Raw genomic sequence first — 9806 nt, 5'->3', positions numbered from 1 at the left:
ACGAGCGGTCAAATAATCTTACGAATTAGTAAGTAAGAAGTATTTAATACTATGTTTTCTGATTTAAGAGAAGATGAGGTCAAATTTTGTAACTACTTAGAATGGGTATGAAATCGTTCGATGAACTATATATAAAAATAAATAAAAACGTTTTTTAAATAATAGAAGGTTAATGAACTTATAATAAACGAAGGAATTATTAATAATTAACAAACAAGGTATCAAGATATATAAAACAGAAATGAAAAGAATAAATGAAGAAGTAAAATACTAAACTTAAACTCTTTTTCTGTTTTTTAAATAACATTGAAAACTATTTTCACTTGTTTTTTAAAATAGAAAAAATGTGAGAGGAAAGTACTGTTTGATTGAAAGGGACAAATACTGTGATAGGCAAACAATTTTTCTCAAAGTCATGTTTTTCGAAATCTCAAAGTCATCGATGTTTTTTTAAACGGGAATACATATTTATATCATCGGGGGATAATAGTTGAGGTTAAGACCAATGTATTGACCTAAATAGTATGACCGTTGTGTGATTTTCAGTACGAAAAATTTCCAAATGTATGAGAGTAGACTTAAACAATAAAATAATTATTTAAATCTACTCCTATCCACTCGTGGGCTTTTCGTAGCCAAGGTCACATGAAGGTCATACTATTGGGATGTCCTATAAGTCCTTGCCTGGTTCGTTGTTTTTCGAACGTTTTCGTCTTTAAATAGAAGCAGGCCTGAGAAGTTTCCAGAATCTGCGAATATGTGCACGAAACTTTCCGCGTAATGGATATAACTTGGCGCGGGCGTAACAGGGAGATTAAGAGAGAACGAAAATGGAGTAACGTCAACTGCGAGCTATTGTGTTGTATGAGCGCCGGCTTAACACCTCTTCAACGGAGACGGTTAAGAAGATCAACGCTGCATTCGGGCCAAGTACTAATAGCGATCGGACGATAAGCTTCTAGTATCAGTGCCTCGATGGGGGTGATACAAGGTGTGAAAACCAACCCCACTCTGGCCGGCCAACTACCTTCGACAAAGACGCTCTACGCAGCGAACTCGAGCTGCGCCCGGATTTTAGCACGCGAGATTTGAAGAATGCTCTTCGGCAAACCCGTACAACCATCGATCACCACCTTAATTCGATGGGCTACTGCAAAGTGATGCGATGGACGCCTCACGCGTTGACCGATCATGACCGGGCCGCTCGTGTCAGCATTTGTCAAAGTTTGTTGCCCCGCTAGCACCGGCAGGACTTTCTTAAGGATATTATCATTGGAGATGAAAACTGGGTACGCTACGAAAATGACACACGCCACGTCTTTTGGCTTCCTCACGGCGAAGTCCTGCCAGCCCAGCCCGATTCACACAGTTGGAAGTTGATGCTGTCGGTCTTTTGGGACTCGCAGCTAACCAGACTGTGCTGCTATTCGAAGCAGCAGAAATACCTCAGGCGAATAAACGTAGAGGACTAGCCTGTATGTTGTAATGAAAAAACTACTTACAGAAAAATATAAGACGAATGACGCCCATAAAAGTATAATAAATTGATACTTATTTTAAGTTTAGTAAACGAGCAATTAAGGAATTTTATGTAGAAACCATACTATTGGAAAAAGAAATTATAGTACAATGAAATAGGAATGTTATTTTAAAGAAGCAACTATAGATGTTACGGACTTGAAGAAGCATGATACATAATACGGCCAAGAATAATCGAACTCAGGAACGATGGAACATGACAGAATGTATATTTTACGAGATGGTACTCCCCTTCTTAAGTTCCTCTATGCCTTAAGCCGCGTCCCCAACGAGGCGGCATTTGCCAGACGACACAGATTCTGAGTCGACTTTTGCCAGGCGGCATTTGCCAGTCGGGACGCATAGTACTCCCGAACAGTTCATTCGATCGACTTGTTCAATATTTGTGGCACGACTGCATTTCATTGCATTTGTTTAAAACATACATGCCGTCAAAGTTTGCAATTTTTGCCTACTTTCGTAAATGTATAATAAATAAAGGCCAGAAAGTTTGTTTTATAATATCTTCTTTGCATTCCTTTAAAAAAAATGTCTAAATGTCACCTTTTTCGGGCCGCTAAAAGGGAAAGGGGCCTCAAGAAAACCAAGAAAAGAAAATAAATACTAAACACATATATTGATAATGGAACAAATTCTAAAGAGTGTCGTAAGTTTAGATTTTTCGAGATTCCTCTTCAGTAACGAGAATACGTAGTATTGGAATTTAGCTTAACAGTATTTTTTCGATTGAAAGAAGACAACAGTGTCTTAAACTTTCATTAAGGTGTTTATTTTACATTAGGGTTCGACTTTAAGGGGTGAAACCCCTCGAAATTTCGATCCGAATTTTTTTGTAATAAACAAATTATATTTTGGACAATTTGTTAGCACTATATTATTCTACATAAAAAACCGCAAACCTCGTCCATTGTAAGTTTTCATGTACCTACTCTGGTTTTCAAGATAGTACTTTCGGGTTGAAACTTCGAGGGATGGTTTCACCCCTTAAAGTTGCGTCTCAGCGGATAAAAAAAATACGTATCCCTTATTTTTGACTGCTTAACAGACATACGAAATTTCATCAAAATCGGAGGGGGAAACTTCCGTGCCTTCCCATGTGAGTGTTCCAAAACAAAACAAAGGGTTAATCATAAAAAGTCTACCGGTAATAAAAGTTTTCTCCCAAGTAATGACGAAAAAATAACTATGAATCATATCCTTTTCGAATGCCTCCAAATCCCACCAATATATAATAGTTTAGAATTATTAATGGATCTCTGATTGCATTAAACAGCGACAAGGAGATTATTGTACGAACTTACAAAATTGACTATAAACATTCTATCATCCACTTGTATATCATAAATTGTACATCTGCACATTGTGTTATGTATACCTACAATTGTAGGCTCCAGAGGATGAAGGGGTTATGTAATATTTTCGTGTGAATATTCGGTTTCTTTAGCGAATAAAATTCAAATTCGAATGAATTTTATTTTGTCCTGCCACTAAAATAAAAAAATGTAAAGAGGATAAAGGACATACGTATGTGACAGAAGCAAATGCAGAAAGAATTACTTTTATGCTTAATTTACTGCAAACTTAAATACACATAACATCATCATCCTCTGAAGTCTTCAATTGTAGAATGTGTGAAAGGGGTCGTTAATGACCTACATACATAGTTGATACGAAAAAAAAAAAATCATTTAACCCTAATGTTCATAACCGGGTAACCGGGTGCCCATTTGGGGCTTTGAGCTCGGAAAGCTTTATGATCTCGGTAAAAGATCTTCGAATCCCTTCAGATCCTCGTTATTTAACTCATTTCTAATCGATTTATGTATTTACAGTTGAAAAATATTTTCGTCAGTACAACAAAAGTCGACTCCAAAATTGGCAACACGCTGGTTTTATAACCGGAGTAAGTATCCCGGTACCCACATAAGCATAAATCATAATTGACGCATAATGTAAGAATGAAACTATAATAAAAGGTTATAAAAGTGCAATTAAACCACAAAAAAAAGTACATAAGTATTAGTAAATGACATTTATTAATAAATATAGAAATAAAAGTATATTAAATCGTCATATTTGTTGTCCGATAAATCGCTAGCTTCGGCACGACTGACGACTTATTATTTAGTATCGACGAATAATAATAGATATTATTTCCAGTATTTTTTATTGAAAATGTTTCATTTTTGTTTTTGCAATATTTATGTGATAATAATTTTATTTTAGTTAGAATATATCTAATTGAAATGTGTATAAATTGTATTTTCCTGTCAAATATTTAAATGCATTTACATATAAATTTTCGTTACTTTTTTATACAGTTTTTTGAATGAAATATGTTTCTTTATTTCATCTTACACGGTTTTTCAATAACTTGGAACGTATCCCCCATTTTTTTATAAGAAACGTATTTTTTTTACACAATTGTTTGAGGAACGTATCTTCCGCGTGAAAAAGAGTTGAGTGTAAGTAGTACCCACTGGAGATGAGCTCGCTACTACAGAGACCAAACACTGCGGCATGTAATCAAGTATTTTGTTTTATCAAAAGTGTCATCTTTGAGTATAGTGTGTATAAGTACCCTTGTAGTATGTCTGTAAACTTTTTCCTTTTTATTTATTAAACCTAACGTACAGCTATATAACTTCTCTTACGACTCCCATACACGATGAGACGGCTTCAGAGACGGTCGCACGAGATTTATAAGGGAAGATTCCGAACTCGAAAATTCTGATTTTAATGAAAATTCGCATGAAGGTAGAGCATATTGAACAATGCTTGGAGCAATTCTTTTTCCGTGCCCGTTTTTACTCTGAAGGTGTAACGATACGAGATAGAGCAACACTGTAAATACAGAAGTTGTTCAGTTTTTTATGATCTATTATGCTACTGCAAGAAAAATTTTCTACGATGTGTCATTTATAAAGAAAATGATGTTATTTTATATATAAATTATTAACATGCAAAAAATTTGCATATATCAATAGTTTATTGAATTATGAAAGCATATACTTTTTATAAATTTTTTTATGTGTAAAAACAATTTGTCACTTTTGTACTTGTGTACTTATGTATACATATATGTATGTGATATCTTGTGTCATTGATATTTTGTATCATACAGAAAGTTTTATATATGGGATTCTATTAACCGACTTATAAAATAAGTAGAAAAGGAAATTAACGAATTCGGTCATCGATTTCAAATAAATGTCGTGAACATGACTTACAATTGGAATACATTGGAATAATATTTCTGCAATATGTGTCACGCTTCTGAAAATTCTCCGTGATAATAGAACATTACGAAGAAATGGTTGAATCATAAAAACTTGCTGCACCACGCACAAAGCATAACAGAAGATTCTCAGCAGATGGAAAATGTAGATAGATGTATAGTACAGTTCTTGTGAGGTTTATCAGTCACCCCAAAATTTTTCAAGTTCATTATGTTCCATGTATTTCTGGTACATGAAAACATTGTAATTTGTTAATGTTAAATTATCAATAGAAACAGTGCTCTTGTTTAAAAATTCATGTTGCTAAAATTAATGTTTTAATTAACAGCGTATTTGTAATTTTTAACCTTGTCAGGTTTATAAGGCACCCACGTTTTTCGTTCTTTTTTGTCCTTACTTGACACTACAATAGGAATGTGTGCTAACAGACATGTGTGTAAGGTGTCATTCTGAACGGCACGTACACCCACGAGCAAACTCGCTTTCCGCTAGGGCTAAAAGTGGCGTAAGGATAAGAGCCTCCTACCGCTTGATAAATTTACTTCAAATACTAAAACAAATGTTAAACCGAATGAACCGAAATAACTACCTACCGAGTCTCATGCGACCGTATCTGAGGCCGTCTCATCGTGTATGGCCTGCTTTAGGAAGTTTCGTTTCGAGTTTAATAAAAATAAAAAAAATAGAAAAAGATAAAGTTGCAATCGGTTAAAGGATTTTATAATGGTGATCGATTGGGCGGATACCTGGGTACCCCGGGCATGACACAGCGTGGAACTTGTCGGTTATGAACACTAGAATTAACATGTTCCGCATTCAACGTGGGCGCACGTGTTACCGGATTCTCCTGAAGATCCTTCCACCTTATGCGAGGCAACCGGTGTTCGAGGAGAACGTAAAAGAGCTGCAGCGCCCGGGTTTGGATGGTTCCTGCTCGATCAACGTGTCTGAAACGGCCGGCTCGCGTAGTCCTGCGAACGGGCGTATGTATGTCACGCGTGAAATTCAACGCACAATTGAACTACAAGACGAGGCAACGCATTGCACGGCTGCCCGGCACGAACTGATAAGCTTGGGGAACCGCGTGGCTCTCGCCGCCTCTCCTCAAGGAGCTTCGATCTTGCTTTCCATCTTCCGTCATCGAGGAGAAGCGACAATTACACGTGATTGTAAAGTATACATATGTATGTATACCCGGCCGTACGGAGAGAAAGGAACTTGCTCCCTCATTGCCGCGTGATCCGTGTTCGATTTTCATTCTGGTCGCTAAAAGGGTCTGCTGACTGTACGATTTATCGTGCAACTAATTCTACAGCATAAATTGCTTCGACCGTTTTGAAAAACAGTTGCAACATTTGTGGCGCGGTTGTATATGTAAAATTTGTAGTACAGTAGACTCTAACTATATTGCCATGTTCGGGGCTGTAGGGGAGTAAAATGGCAATGAGTTCAGAGCCCCTTCCATGCTGAGTTCTGTCGCCATGGCCTCGGCCTCAGCGCCTGCGTAAAAGCTGGATGGTAGGAGAGCGAATTTGTGTGCGCGAAAGTACGTGTGACGGGGTAGTGTCTCACGTGGCAATGTGTTTAGTGGCAATATAGTTAGAGTTTACTGTATATGTATACCAGGGGGTCGTACGGCAGTACGGCGTGCTAAAAGTCTGTCGATCTGTTTTAGCAAATGTCTGTGCAACTTATTGTCAGAGTTGGGCAAAATTTTTATGTGAATAAAAATGTCGAATATAACGAATAAAAGATAAAGGACATTGTATGCGTTATTCAAAGGTTCGAATAAAAAAAAGTATCTTCATTTGATCAGCGCCGAATAAATAAATTTATCCGATGAGACTTATTCGACAAACAAAGATACTTTTTTTATTCGAAAGCGTTTCATACATAGCGTCGAATAAAATTTTCATCATTTATCTGTGTGTCTTTTATTCGAAGGCTTCGAGTAAAGGCCTATTTAGACACCACCGGGCCGTGTCCGTTCCATGTCCGGGGTACACCTAAAGTAGTGATGGGCGAAAAAAAAACAAATATCTATATTCAATACTTGACCTATGAATATCGGAATTTGTAATTTTCCAACAATTGTACAAAACTGTTCTCATTTATTTGAGTGTACTACATTTTGTCAAGATGAGACAATTCTACATCACTTAGTGATAATGGCAAATAACAATTGACGCCGCACTGATGCCATCGATAATCGACAATTGACATTCGACACCATTTTATAGGCATTTATTTAAGCTGTTTTTTAAAGTATAGATTTCAGATAATTAGTTAGATGTATCGACAATCGATACTGACGATATCGATACTTCGTTTCTGATATTTTAGCCGTATCGATATTTTAGCGTTAACAATAAATAACAAATAAGTATATTTTATCATGCTATTATTGCAATAATGGAAACTTGGTGATAAATGACTTGTAATCAAAATAAAAATTCTTAATATTTTTTATCACTTTCCGTACATTCTTGCCAATTATAAGCTAGAACAATTCTACCCTCGCGAGCAAACTCGGCTTCCGCTAGGGAAGAAAGTGGTATAAAAGAAGTGCCTCCTTGGTAAATTTACTTCAGGTACTGAAATAAAGGTTAAATCGAATGTTAATTTAGCATAAGTTTCAGTAATTTCCGATACCGAGTGGTAGGAGGCCCTTCCCCATCGCAACTTTTTTCCCTAGTGGAGGCCCAGTTTGCTGGTAAATCTACACAGTGTTCCAGAAATTCTCGCCAGACTGATCCCATGTGTCGGTTAGCTAGTACCGATAAGAATTATTGCAATAGTGTATCCTATACATACGTGCAGTGACACAGTACGCCCTTCATGTAAACCTACAATCAATTTTTCATACATATTTATTGGACTGGAACAGGTATATGTATACATATGTATATAGTTAACAGCATGTCACTCCCGTTCGCGCGTTTCGCACGCTTGTTACAATTTACCTAGAAATATTTCCATGGAGAAATTACATTTGTAAGAAGGAACTACGATTGACATTATAATCATATACAGAATACGTAATAGGTAGTAATCATTGAACTCTATATATAGATGTACCTGGAACGATAACAAAATACGGAAAACGGGAGATAGTTGTTTAGAAGGTACCTCTCAGTACCTCTCCTTTCCTCTATGTAGTATTCTGTAGCAAATTTGGCTATAGGCAGATATACATAAATGCAACTGTACGTTCAGAAAAGATGTGTGCAATAGGAGTGAAATAGGGATATCTTTCACACAGTGTTCTTTGTTTAACAGGCCGGCGCGGTGTCACCTCCAATACTCACAGTTCACAGTTATCTTTCCAGGTATAGAGTTCAATAGTATTAGTTTATTCATTGATGCATAGAGTTTTACACTTCTGCACGAAAATTCAAATTAAACAAAATTTGTATATTCCATCCTCTGAAAAAATGTATCATAAGGTGCATGTACCGGTGAATGAACATTATATGTACATAAAAACAAGGAAATTAAATTATTAAAATAAGCAAATGATTAAATATTGAACTTTTTCAATTGTTTGTTTCATATTTCAACAATTTTCGTGCCATTGGTTAGAAATGTTCATTTACTGTTTAATATTGTTCATTCACTGTGTATCGAAATCTGTATGTTTTCTTTTTACTTTAATTAATTACATTTTTCCAAGTTTTCAAATTGAAGTCTATACGTTGTAAAAAGGCATAGATTTTAAAAAATCTAATTTTCATGTGCTAAATATTGATTAATATTATTATCATTTAAAATTCGACTTTAATAGTTTCAAAATCTCTTATGTGTTCATTCATTGGATGCATTTACACTATTCCTATTAGGTGGGCCGGAAATACAGTATTCGATTAATTATAATCCGTGTCGGCACAAGAATCGCACTGAGGGAAATGTTTCAGACCCTTATAAATTTGTTTTTTGTCCGAAGCCGAGCCTCGGCAGTTCGTCTTTGAACATAATCATTACGCAATTATGCCATATACCTGCCATCTTTTTGCCAAATGTTGTCATCAATTCTGTTGTTAGCAATTTCTGTTAAACTTACCATGAAAATGCACTAATACTTGCACAAGAAATTTAACCTGTAACAAACTTCTCGTGTATGTAATGACTACTTCTACTACTGTAACAACGAACAATTGACATGCGAATAAGGTATGCGTAACAACGATGGAAATATATGTATACTACTATCTGACTCAAACGTCCCACGACCACGACCCAAACCTACCCACTCTCCCTTGCATATCAGCAATATCGGCCATTGCGTATGCATCGACCTAATTTTAATCAACTAGGTAGTTAATTAAAAACAAAGATCTACAATCTTATAATTATAGGAAGAATATTATTCTCGATACACAGATTACTTTTTCTATTGTAAGCTGCATTATTCCAGCGGAGAAAGTAATTCTATTCTAAACCGCATAAACTTGAACACTTTCTTTGTTGCATAACCGTTCGCCACGTTCAAGTGTACACGTGGCTGTGGTTCTATTGCCATTACAGAAAATCAAATAATTAAATTTGTCTCGGTCATATTCAGGAAGCTTTGATACCTCAGAACGGTGTCAAGTTGCATCCTGATATGCGCGCATATTCGTCAGATGAAAGTTTGCGTTTTCGATTACAACACGTCGTAGATTCAACCCCGAATTAGCGAATCGGCGTCTTTCATGGCATCAACAGAATTTTCATTACAAATAAGTAATAGTTGTATACAAATAATAATAATGATTTCTTTGATAAGATCGTCTCCACATTTTAAAAAATCTTTGTACTGGCACATATAAAAAATAGTTGGCAAAAGGCTTTACTGTTGTTTTCTTGGTAAACAAAATTCTTGTATATTCTTTAACACTAGAACTATCGAGCAAATCAAAATGACTTGTCCATACACTCTTACAACGACGATTAAAATGTTTTGACAATACATTTTCTCAGATCTTTTGCATCTTTTGTTACGAAATGAAAGTAAAGAAATTAGTCAATTACTAAATTTGTAAATTTTCG

This window comes from Dufourea novaeangliae, unplaced genomic scaffold, assembly GCF_001272555.1.
Source record: "Dufourea novaeangliae isolate 0120121106 unplaced genomic scaffold, ASM127255v1 scaffold24, whole genome shotgun sequence".
Lineage (NCBI taxonomy): Eukaryota > Metazoa > Arthropoda > Insecta > Hymenoptera > Halictidae > Dufourea > Dufourea novaeangliae.
The sequence above is the reverse complement of the archived record's forward strand: the minus strand, read 5'-3'. Positions refer to the sequence as shown.